Source organism: Microtus oregoni, unplaced genomic scaffold, assembly GCF_018167655.1.
Source record: "Microtus oregoni isolate MIOR12 unplaced genomic scaffold, Mior012 000003F_ref0000135, whole genome shotgun sequence".
In the NCBI taxonomy this organism is placed as follows: Eukaryota; Metazoa; Chordata; class Mammalia; order Rodentia; family Cricetidae; genus Microtus; species Microtus oregoni.
Genome location: NW_024543062.1, coordinates 29,489,928 through 29,505,652, shown reverse-complemented (window position 1 = coordinate 29,505,652; position 15,725 = coordinate 29,489,928). Strand labels below are relative to the sequence as shown.

Below are 15,725 nucleotides of genomic sequence, written 5' to 3'. Positions count from 1 at the left end.
TAACCCACAGCCCTTACAGCATGAGCAGGCATCTGCTGGCCCCATTTCTGAAGGCAGGACGGTGTGTAAAAGCAGCATTATGAAGCCTCAAAATGAATCAGCACGTCCAGCTCTCCCCGGCACCCCCCCCCACCCCGCTCCTGTGCAGGCCACTGGGAATGAAGCTGGTGACAAGGCCAGCCTCCCCGGGATGGGAAGGAAGCAGAGGGGAGCCTGGCCAGATCCTTTGCTGAGAGGGAGCTCTTAGCTGATTTGGAGGGGGTCCGGAGTCTGAGCAACTCAGATGAGAAGCCTGGAGAGCTGACAGAGGCACGGAGCCGGCAAACCCTGCTTTATTCTGCCACCTAAAGGCCTGCACATCCCATGACATGGCCTTTGGTCCCTCTACCCAGTTCCAATGAGCCTGTGACGTGCCTGGGATAGGGATAGCAGGGATGCACACAGCCTTGCTCCCAGGCTGGTCTGCAAGAAATAGCTCATTGGTCACTGCTGCAGGTAATGTCACCTGTGGGGACATTGAGGGCCCAGGTCCAAGGGCTTTACACCCAAGGTAAGAAGGCTAGAAGGTGTGGGGCAACTAGGCCAGCTGTCTCTGACAGCGTGGAGAATGCCAACATCTGGCTCTCCAGACCCACCGTATTGCCAGCACACCTATTAGCCACCTTCACAAAGCCACCACCCACTGCGTCCCAACATGGGAAAGGAGGGCTGTGTTACTTCAACGGTGAAAGAAGCCACACTGATCTTGCTTGTGTCTATGCTGCAGCCTGATGCCCAGTGCTGTTCTGCATGGGGGCTGCTAGAATGAACCAACAGGAGACGGCCCAAAGAGGTGGGGGTAACTGAGAAAGGAGCTATGAAGTTCATCACTTCAAGTTTTTCTGCCCTATTTTACAACCCAGCAGAGTCCTGGAGAAGCAGCCTGGTTCTTGGTGAAAAACAGCAGGGGTGAGTGCCCTTGCTCTGCCATGGGATAGTTCAAGCCTGTTCTGTCCCCCATAGGTACCAGCCACTTCCAGAAATGGGGCTTCTTTCTTTCCCAAACAGGACCAAGTCTAGGGTGAGGCAGGACCAAGTCTAGGGTGAGGTGACGTGTGTGTGTGTGTGTGCACACATGCATGTCTTGTGTGGTGGTGGCTGGCCTGCACAGAATCCAGGGTCCTAGAGATCCACCCCGGATCATGGGGGAAGGGAAGGAGAACCATGCGTACCTCCTTTCTGTCTGTCTGGCTCTACGTCAGGGGGATGGGGAAGGGAGACAGAGGAGGGGTGCTGCTGAGGTTAATTCCTCCCCTCTGCAACGTGCTGTGAGCCGTGGATGCTCGGTGCATGGTAAGCAGCTGAGGGGCCGGAGGAAGCGAGGAAAATAATTAAAAGGTGGAGAAAGAAGTGGTGAGGAGGCGGAAGGGGCCGAGCTGCTGTGGGCTGAGGACGTGCATCTGAGAGTGTGCTGAGGGAGCCGTGACAATTCGGAGTCACTGTGGAGCTGGGGTGTGGAGGACGGGAGCTGGGGGCTTGCCTTTGGGGAAGTCCAGAACCCTGGCGTGGGCTTCTAGACTGCCAACTAAATGGCCAAGGAAACAGGTGCCCAGAGACCAATCCCAGGAGCATCAAGGGAACGGCTCCCATGAAAAGTGGCTTCTAAGAACAGGGCAAGAGAACCAGGCCGAGGAGGCACTGGAGAGTCAGGGTTAGATCGTCCGAAGAACTTCCAGTTATCTGCGGACATTCTCAGAAATGTACAGTGCAGGCTTCAGGGCACTGTCACTGCTGCTATAAAGGAGGGCCTACTGGCTACCTGCCAGGTCTCGGAGGCCTGCCACTCCCAGATGTAACAATGCTGGGGTTCAAACTCACAGAGAAGCAAGAGGCAGAGGGCAGAAGTGAGCTCCTGCCCTTGGTGCTCAGGGACAGGGCTGGCAAGAGACTGGCTCTGGGCGCCTGTGTGATGTGGAATCGCGGGAGGCCAGCACCAAGGACTGCTGAGAGACAGCTGAAGAGAATTAAAGAGAAAAGAGAAGGATGGGGGAGGAAAAACCAATGAAGTACCTTTCGTTCAAGGAGATAAGCGACACACGAATGCCGGCCATTACGAAGGTTCTTATCTGCTGGCCAGGTCTGTGAGGCCAGTTTTTAAAAGAGGCCTTTGAAGGGAGTTCCGCATGAACTCTGTCTCCTGGGAGCCAAGGCCATGGTCAGTGGGGAGAGGCTGGGCAGGGCCACCAGGGGCCAGGGAGGGAGCAAGGAAAACTGCAGCACCCAGGGATTCATCCCCAGCCCAGCACGCTGGGGGACCGAGCTGCGCACGCTCCCCACTGTGTAGATAATAGAAACCACAAAATAGCAATTACTGTATCAGAAGCTGTGAATAAAGAGGCCAGAGCGGGCTTTTAAACACAGCCCTCCTTCCCTCCCCCACACGCTCACACTTCCCCAACAAACTCACACCTCACTTTTCCAATTATTTCAATCACCCTGGGTTCACCAATTACTCCTGCACTGCGGCCCCACCCCCTCCACCATGCCGTCACCACCATGATTGGTGGCGGGTCTGTGGGTTTTCAATGACAACTTGAGTTTGCTGTGGGTAGGTGGTTCTGGTTTCTTCAGGTGTATGAGGTGGAAGGAGGCACCTACGGGCCACTTATATCTGGCTAGGTATGCAAGGCATGTTTGCATACACAGGTCAAGGCATGTGTCCCCTCCCGGCAGGTCTCCTCCATACAGGCCACATCCCCTTCCCCCAGACTCAACCTACATAGTCCTGGCCAAGAAGATGGGCTCAGGGGAAGGAACAGCAAGGGAAGGGAAGGAGAACACCCTGAGCAGATGCCGGGTTGAACGACACAGCTGCTCTAGAACCTGGCCCTGGGCAAGGTGGGCAGGCTGGGAAGTGGGCCTCACCGTGTGCATGCTGCCTGCCCACAAAGGGGTGGTTGGGGCACACCCTAATCCCAACTGTCTCTGGGATCCAAGTCCTCATGCTGCCTGGAGCTCTGACTCTCCGGCTGAGTGTGGAGTCACATGGGAAATTCGCTGGCAGGTCCTTCCCCCACCTGAACTCAAGGCATTGTTGAGGAAGAGTCTGCTGCCACCCAAGGGACCCAGAGAGCAGTACTGCGGTATGGGCAAGATGAAGGGCAGCTTTGTGACGGGCTAAACTGCAGGTGTCCTCTTGCCATGAAGTCCTTCAATATGTCCCCAGCGCTAACTACCACATTACACATGTGCGGCACAGCAAGTGGTGACCAGTACGTTCAGTCCCCTGTGTTTTACAGTGTGGGGGGCAGCCTGGGCTGTGGACTCACAGGGCCCTGGAGAGAAAAGCATCGTCATTTCTGCTTTACAGACAGAGGTGACCAGGAACAGAGCTGGGTCACGACGGGCATCTGGTCCCCAAGCCTGCGGCTTGGCTAACAATGTCCATGGCTGAACCCAGGGGGAGCATCCAGACAGCCCACTTTTGCTGGGACGCACATAACCTAAGACTCCGGGGTGGTTTGTCCAGGCTTCCTTGTCTGATCTCTAGCCTTGTAAATCAGCTTAAAGCTATGCACAGCCCACAGCAGATCTGGGGGCCACATTGCCCTGGAAGTCACGTCTTTGTGCCAGACCCATGGCCTCAATGCTGCAGGACCTTCGCCTTCACCTTCCTTGTGGTCCAATCAGCTCATTCCCTGCCCCTTCTCGCCTGTTAAGGACCTACAGGGGTTTTCCCTGGAGTCGGCCCCAACCCCAGGGCCTTTGTACCAGTCGATCCCATCACTTAAGAACCCTGACCTGGATGTCTCCTCATCTACCCTAACCTCTCTACTATCTTCTCAGTTCAAATTTTGCTCCTGCCATTAATGCTCCCTCTACCCTGCTGGCCACTATGAAGACTGTCACCATCTGAACAGCCGATCTCCCTCCCTCTCCTTAGCTAGAAAAAGAAGGCACACTCTGACATGGCAGGGTCATGTCACTTAGCTGAGTCCATGGAGCGATGCCCAACACGGAGGAACACCCCCCGCCTCTCTCTAGCTGCTGAGTCAACACTGCAAGTTCTAAGTGTCAGTACAGCCCCACCCACTCCCACTTAGGCAGTCACCCGTGCAGGCAGAACAGCCAGACTTAGGATGACGCCCTGGATGTTAGGTGACCCAAGAGTCACTACAAAGGCCTCACCTCTCCTCTCTGAATCTAGCAACAAAGTCACAGCAGGAGAGATGGGCCTGTCCCACACTCGCTCTGGAATTGTCCCCAGACAATGACCTTCTCAGTTATTTCCCAGTTAGTGGGAAAGAGAAGAGGCGGTCCCTCCAAAGGTGACGTGGGCTGGGCGTGACACCTCAGTGGGATCCGTCCCTTCCCACAGAACCACGAACATGCAAGCGTGGACAAGCAAGTAAGCGCATGCGAATGCAGAAGCCATGGCGCAGGGCTGATTAATGGAATCTCTCCCTCTTTGTCCTCGCGCTGGCTCTTTAAAGGGTGCCTTTTACCCTGAGCCCTTCCAATTACCCGGCGCTTCGGCCTGGTGAGAGCCAATGTAAAAAGGTTACCCAGTCACCATCAGCCAACACTCCCTTTCATTTTTGTCTCTTGAAGGCTGAAAAATGGCCTGGTTTCTAAGCAAGCGAGAGGAGCGGAGGGCAGCATTTAGCGTCTCTCAATAGCCTTTCACAGGGCCCTTGCCAGGCAGGTGCGGCCTCTGTATTTTCTAGATGAGAGATCCAGGGCTGAGTGGTTAAACGGAGTCTCTAAATCTAAGCTGGGGCTGAGTTCCAGGTGGAGCTCAGGGTCTCTCCTGAGCAGCTCCACGGAGGGGACACTGGGAGGTGGCCCTTGGCCCGACTGCACCTCCAGGGGTGGCTGTGGGTGAGTCACTGCCTGGCTGTGTTGATGGGCGGAAGGGGTGTGAGGTTGGCCATGCCTAAATTCATGACTCCCAGGACAGGCAGATGGCAGGTGGGACACATTCACTAAGAGGCTGGAGTGAGGAGCAGTCGACGGCCAAAGGTCCATCCCCACCTGTAGGGAGCCAGACAGGATCGCCATTACAAGATGGCGCCGACATCCTGTCTTGTTGGAAATAAACAACTCCATATTTGGCTAAGCCTTTGGGAGCTGCATGCCCCCCCCCCCCCCCCCCCCCCCCCCCCCCGCTTCCGCATGCGCGGTGGATAAGGGTTCTTGGGCCTATCCCGATGCAGTCTGGTGGCAGCCAATCACAGGGCGACCCGTGTGCCAATTCCCTATATAAGCAGCTGCCTTAGTGCTCTCGGGGCCCCTCGTTTCCTGCCCCTTGCTTCCTGCTCTCCCTCAACCAAGGGCACTCCATTAAAGCGTGATCTGAGAAGAATCCTCGTGTGGTGGTGGTTCTTTTTCACTGGTCGAGAAGTTCGCCGCACCCACCAGGTCACTGAGCGAGCAGCCCCCACATTCCCTGAGACTGTCAGAGGCATGACCCTCACCATCTTTCTGAACTAGCCATGTGGGTTGCCACCAAGTTGCCAAATGCATGGGAGCTTGCACATGTCCAAGGCTACTGTTCCTCCAGGGAAGGCAGGGTCCACTTCGTCCAGCCCTGGCCTCCAGGTGGATACTTGGTCTACAGACTGGTCATACTTCCCTTCTAGAAAAGGAAGTCGGTGTCAGAGTCCAAGAGATTTAAATGACGTCAGCAAAGCCAAAAAGCCATTAACAGAGCATCGCTAGATACGTCAGCATCAGCACCGTCTCCAAGTCTGAGATCTGATCTGATTCGGTTCAAAGACTCCTGCAGGGCCGGCCCATTTCCTGAAGACTGTCTCCCACCCTTCCCATCACCCGAGTCTGGGCCTTCACTGCCTTACAGGAGTCCATGTCTATACAAGAGATTCTCGGGGACTCCATGTTCCATGGGAATCACGGACACACAGGGTCTACCCTCAGCTGCAGATCCACGCAGTAAGTTGCCCTCACAACGCTTCAGGCTCCAGAGCTGTGTCATTCTGAGGTGATCCGATGGAGCCCTTGGGCTTGGGTCCCGTGGGCCTCGGCTGCACCTGGCCACACCTCCCTGTGCCCTCTGAGCAGGCTGAGCTCTGCTTTGACCCCTGCCATGCACCATCAATAAGTTTGTGGTCTGCGGTCTTGGCTCTCCTGGGTGAAGAGGACCTGAGTTTGGATCCCAGAACCCAAAGAAAAGCTGGCCCAGAGGCATCCCTCCCAGCAGGTCCCTGGACTTGCTGACCAGCCCCGTTGGTGAGCCTCATGGGAAAGTGAGAGGCCGAGTCTCAAAATATAAGGTGGAAAACTAGAGAGATGGCTCAGAGGTTAAGAGCACTGGCTGCTCTCCCAAAGATCATGAGTTCAAATCCCAGCAACCACATGGTGGCTCACAACTATCTAAAACGAGATCTAGTGCCCTCTTCTGGCGTATAGGCACACACGCAGGCAGAACACCATGCATACTGAATAAATAAATCATTAAAAAAAAATAAGGTGGAAATCAACTGAGGGAGACTCTGGAGGCTAACCTCTGCCTGCCATGCATACTCAGAGGTGTGTGCACGTGCAAACAAACTAGAGACACATAAAGGGCTGTAACCCTAGAAACGAACTCTCCTCTGACTATACCAGGTATGTTTGGGGCCACAGAGGACACAGAGCACACCCTAGGTACTGCCACACGAGGGCCTTCTAAGCCATCTAATGGATCTGCCCAAACACACAAGGCTGCCAGGTGATGAGGCAGGGCTCAGCGGAGGCCCTGCACGACTCACTTGCTGTGCACATGCCAGAGAAAGAGGGGGTTAAAAGCGTGGCAGTGCCCTTTGAAACCATTGCGGTTCAAAGCTATCCCAAGGGTCTGAGTCAGTATTAGAGTGTAGTGTGGTCATTGTCTCTGCTGTAGGCCTTGCCAGTGCCTTTAACACAGGGACACAAAGAGTATGTCTGGAGGGTGAACGGATGCAGTGCTTCCCAAACTCAGCTGGCCACCAAGTCCATTTTTTTTTCCTTTTGTGCAAATGAATAAACTCATGGGATGTGTTAGCACACCCCTGCAATCCCAGATACTCAGGAAGCTAAGCAGGAGGAGAACTCCAAGTTCCAGGCTAGCCTGGGCTACTGAGTGAGTTTAAAGCCAGCTAGCATGACATGGTGAGACCATGCGTGAGAAGCAGTAAGAAGGTTGGGCACATAGCATCTGAGCACCTGAGTAGCACGTGTGAGACCTTGGGTTCCAATCCCTGGTACCTCTGGGCAAAATACCACTGGCATCTCTCGGGACACAGGAGCCGCAGACACGGGGTGCTGTGGCGGATGGGAGAGGGCCTCTCTCCAGCAGCTTAGGCACTGATGGTCCTGAGATCCAGGTGACGGCTCTGAACCTCCAGGGACTACACAGTGGGTCACTCTGCAGAGGGTCCAGTTCTGACATGAGAAGCACCTACACCTCAGGGGGAGATCTGGAATCAAGTCCCAGCCCTGTACCCGCCATCATATGTCTGAGGCACCTAACAGGGCTGTAGAATCCATGACCATGTCAGAAACTGAGGGTTATGGCCATCTACATCGGTGCTGGCACCAAGCAAGTGAGGCCTCCCTGGGGACCATGTGTGTCCAACAGAGTTGAGTCACTCCTCACACCCTGAAACAGGCAGAGCTCCATCTTGGCATGTATCTCACCAATGCACAAGTGTCACCGTGAAGTGGCCCTGGGCCAGATGAGCCCATTGAGAGCAGGGATGGAGAGAAGAGCCCCCTCTGGCCCAGGGTGGGCACTCAGTCAGGCCTGCCCTCCACCCGGTGCAGCAATGGAGCACACCGGCCCTCTCCCCTCTGGTCTTCAACTGCCTGGAGAACAGCTAATCCCATTACGAGAAAATAAAGTGAATAATTTAGGTTAATGAAATCGTTACAAGCATGCAGCGGCCAGAGGTGGATGCCTAGAGCCAGTTCAACACCCTCTGTTGTCATTATCCTCAAGACAGGAAGGGACAGAAAGGGAGGACAGACGTTTAAAGAGACAGCAAGAGAGAGGGAAAAAATCCTGGTCTTTCTTATTGGCTGAAACCAGCAAAGGCTTGTTTTTGTTTTTGGTCTTTTTTTCCCCCGCTGTTATTTCTACCCCGACTTGAGGACACCTCAGAGGTTCGGGCGTGCTGGATGTGCGCATGGCTGTAGGACCTGCTCTATGCTGCTCTGCCATCTCTCATCCCGCTCTTTCACAATGACCGAGGACGAATGCCGGCCCAGGCTACACCACTGCCGAGTTCACAATCTCCAGCTCTCACTGAGCTGTCCCAGGGTCTTCATTAGGAGTGGGGTCTCCAGGCTTCCCTGCAAGCCACGATGGGAAGTGGGAAGAAGGGAAGATGGGGCGAGCAGGGGCTGGGACCCACGAGGCGAACTCAGAGCACTGTGCAGGAAGATAATCCTGCCACTGGCCCACAGCTGCTCAGATGGGCTCCCTACAGCTTGAGTGTAGCCACCACACCTGCTGGCACCTAGCCATACCCAATTAAGACATGGTTCTACCTATTCGCATTTGCTTGGACCAGGTCACAGTGGTCTTTGGTTGGCCATTCCACCTGAGTGCCCGAGCTTCCATCAGTTCCCTGCTTTCTGCCCCATCCCTCTCACACACAAACCGCTCTGCCAGGCCCTCTCAGTCAGGCATTTTGAGGATCCACTCTGACGCTCAAAACATAATGATGGTTGCACGCCACCAACCACACCATGTGCAGCTGCTTCTCACAGGCCCTACATTATTCTCTGGAACTAGTCACTGCCTATGCTAATGTCTTAAGGGCAAAGAGTCTTCCAGCCATCTGGATCCTGACCAAGGATGGTGGCCAGGAGGATGGGAAGGAAAAAGGAGGGAGGCAGGTCTTCCTGGGCAGGTGGAAGATGCCCCACTGAGGGTGAAAGCCAGGTCACCTCCATCAGCCAACACTCGACAGTGAGGAAGGAGATGGGGCATGGAAGAGGTGTGTGGCTACCTGATGCTGCCTTCTCTGCTGGGGTACAAAGTGATGTACCCCAAAGATTCAGAAAGGCCTCTATGGCCTCCTGACACTGTCTCTAGGAAACAAACTCTTGTAGCGGTAGGAGCCCCGGTGTGTGCAGGGAAGCAGAGCCTCTTCACCATGATTGCTGATGAGATCAAGAGGGAAGGGCAGTCACTGGCTGTCACTGTGAGAACCCAGGGATTCAGAAGGAAGGACGGATGCCTAGTCAGACCCTTCCTCCCCTCCTTCCTTCTCCCAGAGTGGCAGACAAGGGTGCAGGCAGATTCCAAACGCTTTAGGAAGTGACAGGTGGCAGTCACCGTTACAGCGGGGCACTCACACATTTTCTATAAAGGTCAGATCGTAACTGGCTTCGGCGTTGTGACTACTCAGCTCTCCTTGTACCTGGAAAGCAGCCAGGACTTAAGTGTACAGACATGGGTGACTGCTGATAAAACTTTATTAAAACACTAGAAAAACATGGCAGCAAGAGGCTCTGAGGCACAGGAGCGGTGGTGCACCTGCTCTGGACAACCTGGAGGTTCCAGGGACGTGCAGGAAAGGGCAGTCTCTCCCAAAGGCTGAGATTTTCAGAATCCCTGAGGGTGCCAGACACTTCAGAGGAAACCTCTCCTCCCCGAGAGGCTTGAGGCTAAGCTGGGCTGGGTGTGCCTGCTGTCCAGCAGGAGTGCTGGCCCCTGGAACCCTGAGCCAGACCGCTTCCCATCCAACTGAGGACTTTCTGAGCAAACACAGGACCTTTAACCCTGGCTGACAGGCAGCCAAGGGAGCAGAACACAGGGTGGGCTACCCCCAGGTGGCTTCCTTCCAGGAGCCTCTGCAGGGGCTGGCATCTGTTTGCCACCCAGACCAGTTCTCTTCCTCCATGCTCTCGCACGAGAGGAAGCCTCCCTTCTTCATCTATGCTGGGCCTCCCTGCTGATGCCTAGATGGTGCCAGTGGCATATGGCACCTTCTGGAGAAAGCCACCCATTCACATATGCTTGGCTTCCCTACTTCTCTGGTTTGCTGCCATTTTCCTCCTCCCTCAATCATGACCAGGTCCATAACAGGGGAGTTAGCCCCTCCCTTTAGGGCCAGAGCAACCCTCTGGGGCAGCCATGGTGCTGTTGCCTGGGGTGTGCTTTGAAGTCTCTGCTGACTTCCTACTTCGCCTCACCAAGCCCTGCCTTCCCAACTCTAGATATAGTTGCAACATTCTGCTCTTGAATGGCTCCTGAATGTCTCGCTGGGGCCACTAGGCCCTGGGAAGCCAGCAGGCAAACAAAGGAGGCAGTGGAAGAGGCAGTGGAGTGAATGGCTCTGGCGGACAGTCTGAAGAGCTCTGGCTGTCCAGCGGTTTCTTCTGTCTGACAACTGACCTTGGGGAAATGCTCCAGAGACCTCACCCCCAGGGCACCAGAAGGCCTCTGAACTCCCCTCCCCCAAATACTAGAAGGCTTCCAAAACTCCACCCAGCCCAGCTTAGGGTGGTAAGGAATTCTTGATAGGAAGTCCTGGGGATGCCAGGTTGACAGTTGGGAGGTGGTCACCCTTCCAGAACAACAGGGTACATACAGCCTGAGTGTGCTGCTTCAGCATTTGAGACAGCTAAGCCCAAGGTCGGGGAGGAGATGCCTTTCAAAGTCTGGAGAGCAAGCTCGGAAGAGGGCCTTAGAGGCTTCCCAGGGGTGAGGGAGATGGCGGGCGGGGGAGCAGCAGTGATTCATGCCACTGTGCCCGCCAGCACACTGGGGAGGGCAACGCGCCCAGCCTGGGACAACTGTTATTTTTAAAAGTCTGGGAAAGAAAACAATAATAAACAACTGTGAACACGATGGCCAGTGAGTTCTGAGAGAAAGGGAGCCTGGGAGATGAATCTGTGAGCTGCACCATTTGTTTGGGGCCAAGCAAACCAACACAGGACTCCACTCAATCCCATAGGGGAAAAGGTGGGGGCAGCGGCATGGTCCATCAGTCCTGGAGAACCAAGGAACTGGGACAAAGACAGGACCAGAGGGCTGTCTTCCAGCAGGCGGGTCCAAGGAACTAGAGGCAAAGATTAAAAAAAAAAAAAATTCAACTAGGGCCAGATAGGATTTAAGTGTGGGAAAACTCAGGGGGATCAGCGGAGAAAGGGGAGAATCCTTTGGCCATCACTGCTAGCAGGACTCTTCAGAGAGGTGGCAGGGGCACAGGAGCAGGGTGGCACAGCTGGGGACCAGATCCTGCTGGCAGGTCTGTGGTGACATGGGCCTTGGGGTGGAAGTGAGGGTGTTGCCAGGGGGATGTAATCAATGCTTTCCCACCCCCAGGGGACAGGACGGAAGATAATTAAAACCAGACTCGGTTTCCCTGGCTGGATTGCAGCCCCCGTGAAACAGAAGTTCTGTCTGGACCAGATGTGGTGTTGGGGGCTCAGTTTTCATTCCAGGCTCTGGGTCTGGGAAACTAGGAGAGGTTGGGGTGGGGGCCCAGGTGGAGGGCAGGCTGCCTCTACACAGAGCTTCCCCACCCCACCCTGCTCTAGTCTCCAGTCTATGTTAACTATGAAAGGCACTAATCTATCTGATGTGTGTTGGCCCATACTGAACAGATGGTGCTGAAGAAGAAGAGGATGAAGAAATGAACGAATGGTTGAACAAGGGCTCTCCCTAGCTGGGAATGGCAGCCCACGCCTACAATGCTCGCATGTGGGAGGCTGAGGCAGGGTTGCTGAGTTGGAGGCAAACCCAGGATACTTAGCGAGACCATCTCAAACAAAACAACACAACACAATCTCAAAGCCTATGTTCTCGGAACCAGTGACAGGTACTGAGGTAACGAGTAGAGATTACCACTTTTTGCAGCATAAGGAAGGAGGGGGCACTTGCCCTACCTACCTACACAGTGAACCTGGGCCCTCAACCACAGAGACCCTTCCCCCGCCTGCTGCACCTCTCCAACTCAGGGCAAGGAGGCTGGGGCTGGGGAGCTGGCTCAGGGGGTAAAAGTGCTTACCGTGCAAGCCTGACAAGTTCAGTCACACAGTGGAACCCACGGTGGAAGAAGAGAATCGACTCCCGAGGGTGGTCCTCTGACATCCACATTGCCACTGAGGTGAGTATGAGCAAATATGCGCGCACGCACACAAACACACACACACACACTCTCAATGGTACACTAAGGAGCAGATCTGTTCTTCCCGGGCCTCAAGTCCTCCTATCCCTGAGGGTGGTCAGATGAACCATGTGACCAAGTATGACGTATAAGCATGAGCCCGACAGGACCCCCATGGTTCGGTTCTCTTCTTGTGTTTGGAGTGAAACTGAGGATGAGTGTCTGTGTGGAGCCTACCAGTGACCTCACTGGACCTGCACACCTGTGGCTGGACCTCAGAGGCTGGGTGGAAGCCTCTGGAGGCACAGGAAGGCAGAGCAGAGGCAGCCCTGCTTTACTGTCTTTTGGTGCCTAGACAGCGATTCGTTTTAAATGATCAGCAAAGAAGGAAATGCTGGTTGGCTCTTTCATACAGGGAGGGCCGGCAAGCTGCAGTCCATAGACCAAATCTGACCTTCTAGGGACACTCCAATTACACTGGCAATCTGTGTCATCTATGGCTGCCGTAAGCCCCAGAGAATCTGTGCATGGTACAGGGATTACGTGACCCACACAGCACTAAGACTTTACTCTGGATCCTCTAGTGGATGGCCTGGCACCCCTGCTTCACCCGGAGGCATGGCGCAGACAGGTCTCCAGAGGCCCTGGTGTCTCTGTCTCCTCCTTCCTGCTGTCATTTGTTTTCCTTAATCAGGTACTTAGGAGGCCTGACGAGAGGCCAGGGAAGACCCAGTCAACCTGTAATTAGGAGGTTTGCAGCAAGCCTCATTAGGCCTCCCAACCTTGCCTCCCACATTCACCTGAGGGGCCTTAATGAGAATGTTTCCGGGTACACTGCTGAGAGGGCTGAACCCAGCATCGTCCCCAGTGGACCCCAACCCAGCTCTGCTCTATGGGGACAAGAAGCAAGGGGAGGGGGTCCCCTAATCCTCAACAGACACAGAGATGGAAGGCAGGCACAGTGGTACACTCTCCATGTGGACCATCAAGTCATAGTGCTACGTGAAAAGGAAAGAACCAGGTGCTGGAGAGCTGAAAGCAGGACAAAAAACCCATACAAACAACGAACAACAACAAGCAAAAAAAACCCCAAACAAACAAACAAACAAACAAACAAAAAACCAAAGTTGAGGGGCTGGGGGTGTGACTCAGAGGCAGAGTGCTTGCCTGGCATTCTGAGCTCTAAGCCCATCCCCGCCACCACCAAAACCGAGAGGAGTTCTTTGTATTTGAAAAGCAGTATGAATGTACTCACAGCAGAGATCTCAGGACAGATGGCCTAGTCTTTGCAAGTATAAGGCAAGGCCACTCACTCTCAGGGAGGCTTCACCTCATCAGCCTGCGCACCCTGGCTGCTTTTGATGCCACCTGATTTACTATCTAGCTCCCCACCTGCATGCCAGCTCTGTGACCGTAGGGTCTCACTGTCCCCCGAGGTCCCCACAGCCCCACCTGCATGCCAGCTCTGTGACCGTAGGGTATCACTGTCTCCTGAGGTCCCCACAGCCCCACCATGTGCTCAAGAAACAAACAAAGGTAAAGATCAAGAAAGACTGGGCCTCTCCTTCCACCTTGCTCAAAAAAACCAAACAAACAAACAAAAAAAAAAACCACAACAGCTGCGAACATTACAAATGTCACTCAGCCTGTAGGCACCAGTGAGCATTTGGTGATCTATATGAGCATCCCATAGACTGTAAAGGCCCCACCCACCTGGCCAACTTGTTACACACATATACAGAGCTCTTGTCCTGCCCCCACCCTGCCCGCACCACAATAATGACTTCTCTTCAGCAAGTTTCTTGCAGCTGTGACTGCAGAGACAAGTGGCAGAAGCTGAGATGGGGACAGTTGCCATGATACGCACTGTGGTAATTTAGCCTCGGAGCTTTGGCTCCTGTAGTGGGGAAGGAGGGAGGAGGACAGGGGTCATGTGGCTTCACATGCCCACCTCCAAAAACTCATCTAAGTTCCCAGAGCCCATGGAGGTGCACGGCTTGGGGAAGAAGAATGAGGTTTTCCGCCAGGACCCTGAGAGGTGTGTGTGTGATGCCCTCCTCATCATTTTTGTGGGAGGGAAACAACAGGTGAATTAGAAAAACTGTGGAGCCTGCATCTTCCTCGCCCTGGGTCCGTTCCTTCCCATCCAGCCTGGAATGTCTTTTCCTAAAGGGACAGTCTGCGGGAACCTTTGGCTGTGCCCTGCTTTCCCTGTGATGGTCACCTTCGCTGTTAAATGGATTTGGGATCTCCTGGGAGACACACCTTTGGCTATGTCTGCAAGGCTGTCTCCAGAGAGGCTTGCCTGAGGTAGGAGGAACACCCATCCTGTGTGTGGGCAGCATCATCCTGCAGGCTGGGGTCCTGCACACAGGCTGCCTTCCATCTCCAGACTCCATCTACAGAGCCTGCCACATGCTCAGAGCTGCCCAGAGTCATGCTGGTTCCAGTCCATCATGATGCTCATTCCTGAGGGAGGAAGCTGAAGTTGGGGCACACACCCACGCAACCAAGGTCAAAACTGGCCAGAGACAGAGCTGGTATCCAAGCAGTCTGATCCTGTTTCCAGCCTTCGAACACACACACACACACACACACACACACACACACACTCTCTCTCTCTCTCTCTCTCTCTCTTTACAAAACAGGGACTCTGCATTGGCCCAGGCCTTCGAGCGCTGCACTGGCCCAGGCTGCCAGAGGCAGCAGGATTTGAACCTAGATTCGCCCTGTCTGATGTCTCCATCAGAGGGACATCCACAGAGCAAGTGTCTGGGTGCCTGTCACAACTACCTGAGCTTTGAGGAACAAGGGAGGAGGCTGTCCTCCTGATCTAAAGCCAACCCCAGGCTGAGGATGAGAGGGAACGTGCATTCTGCTGGGCCGGGATATGATTCCCTCACACATTCAGGTGGTGCACAGAGCAGTGGTGTGGGGGCGGCCTGGTTTGTACAAACTATGGTCATTAAAGACATCTTGTTTTGACAAGAAAGATCTCTTAAATAACTTAGGGGGAGAATCAGCAATGAAGTTCACCCCCAAGTAGCCTCCGAAAAAACAGCATACATATGTAAGAACAGAGAACAGTCCAAACATGGATTTTTACAGTATTCTTGTAACTTCTCTATTTCTGAACAAAAACAACAAAAAAGCATGCCACCCTGCCCCCATAGAACTCAAATCCATCTTCAGTAACAGTGACAGACCCAGGCACCTATAATCAAGTCTCCTTAAAGATTAAAAAAGAAAAGAAAAAAAAGTAATACTTGAGGCTGCGGCTGGGTCTTTCTTCTGTGCCAGGCAGACTCCGGCAGGCTCTGTAAGGTGCTCCATCTGGCACTGGGGGCTGGGATGGAATGCATGCTTTTCTTGAGCTTTCTCTCGTCAATGATCGTCCCAGCCCTTGACGAAGGGCAGACACCTGACAGGGCACTTCCAAAGGGCTTCAGGAGATCTGACTTTCACACCAGTGACTCAAATGGTTAATTCCAAAAAGACAGGGCAGCAGGACCTCAGGGTACCCAACTTCTCTTTGTTGTCTTTTTATCCTAAAGCAAGTATTTCTGGGCACCCGAGATACACCTCTATAACGTGTTAAGCACTGATGTAGAACTGAGGACATGGGGGCCCATCTATGGGAGGAAG

General features: G+C 54.1%; 1 protein-coding gene across 1 annotated transcript in view; it reads right to left on the bottom strand.

Moving 5' to 3' along the window:
- The window catches only part of Rbm19 (RNA binding motif protein 19), a 94,242-nt gene that overhangs the window by 25,277 nt on the left and 53,240 nt on the right, over positions 1-15,725 (bottom strand). The window lies entirely within an intron of this gene.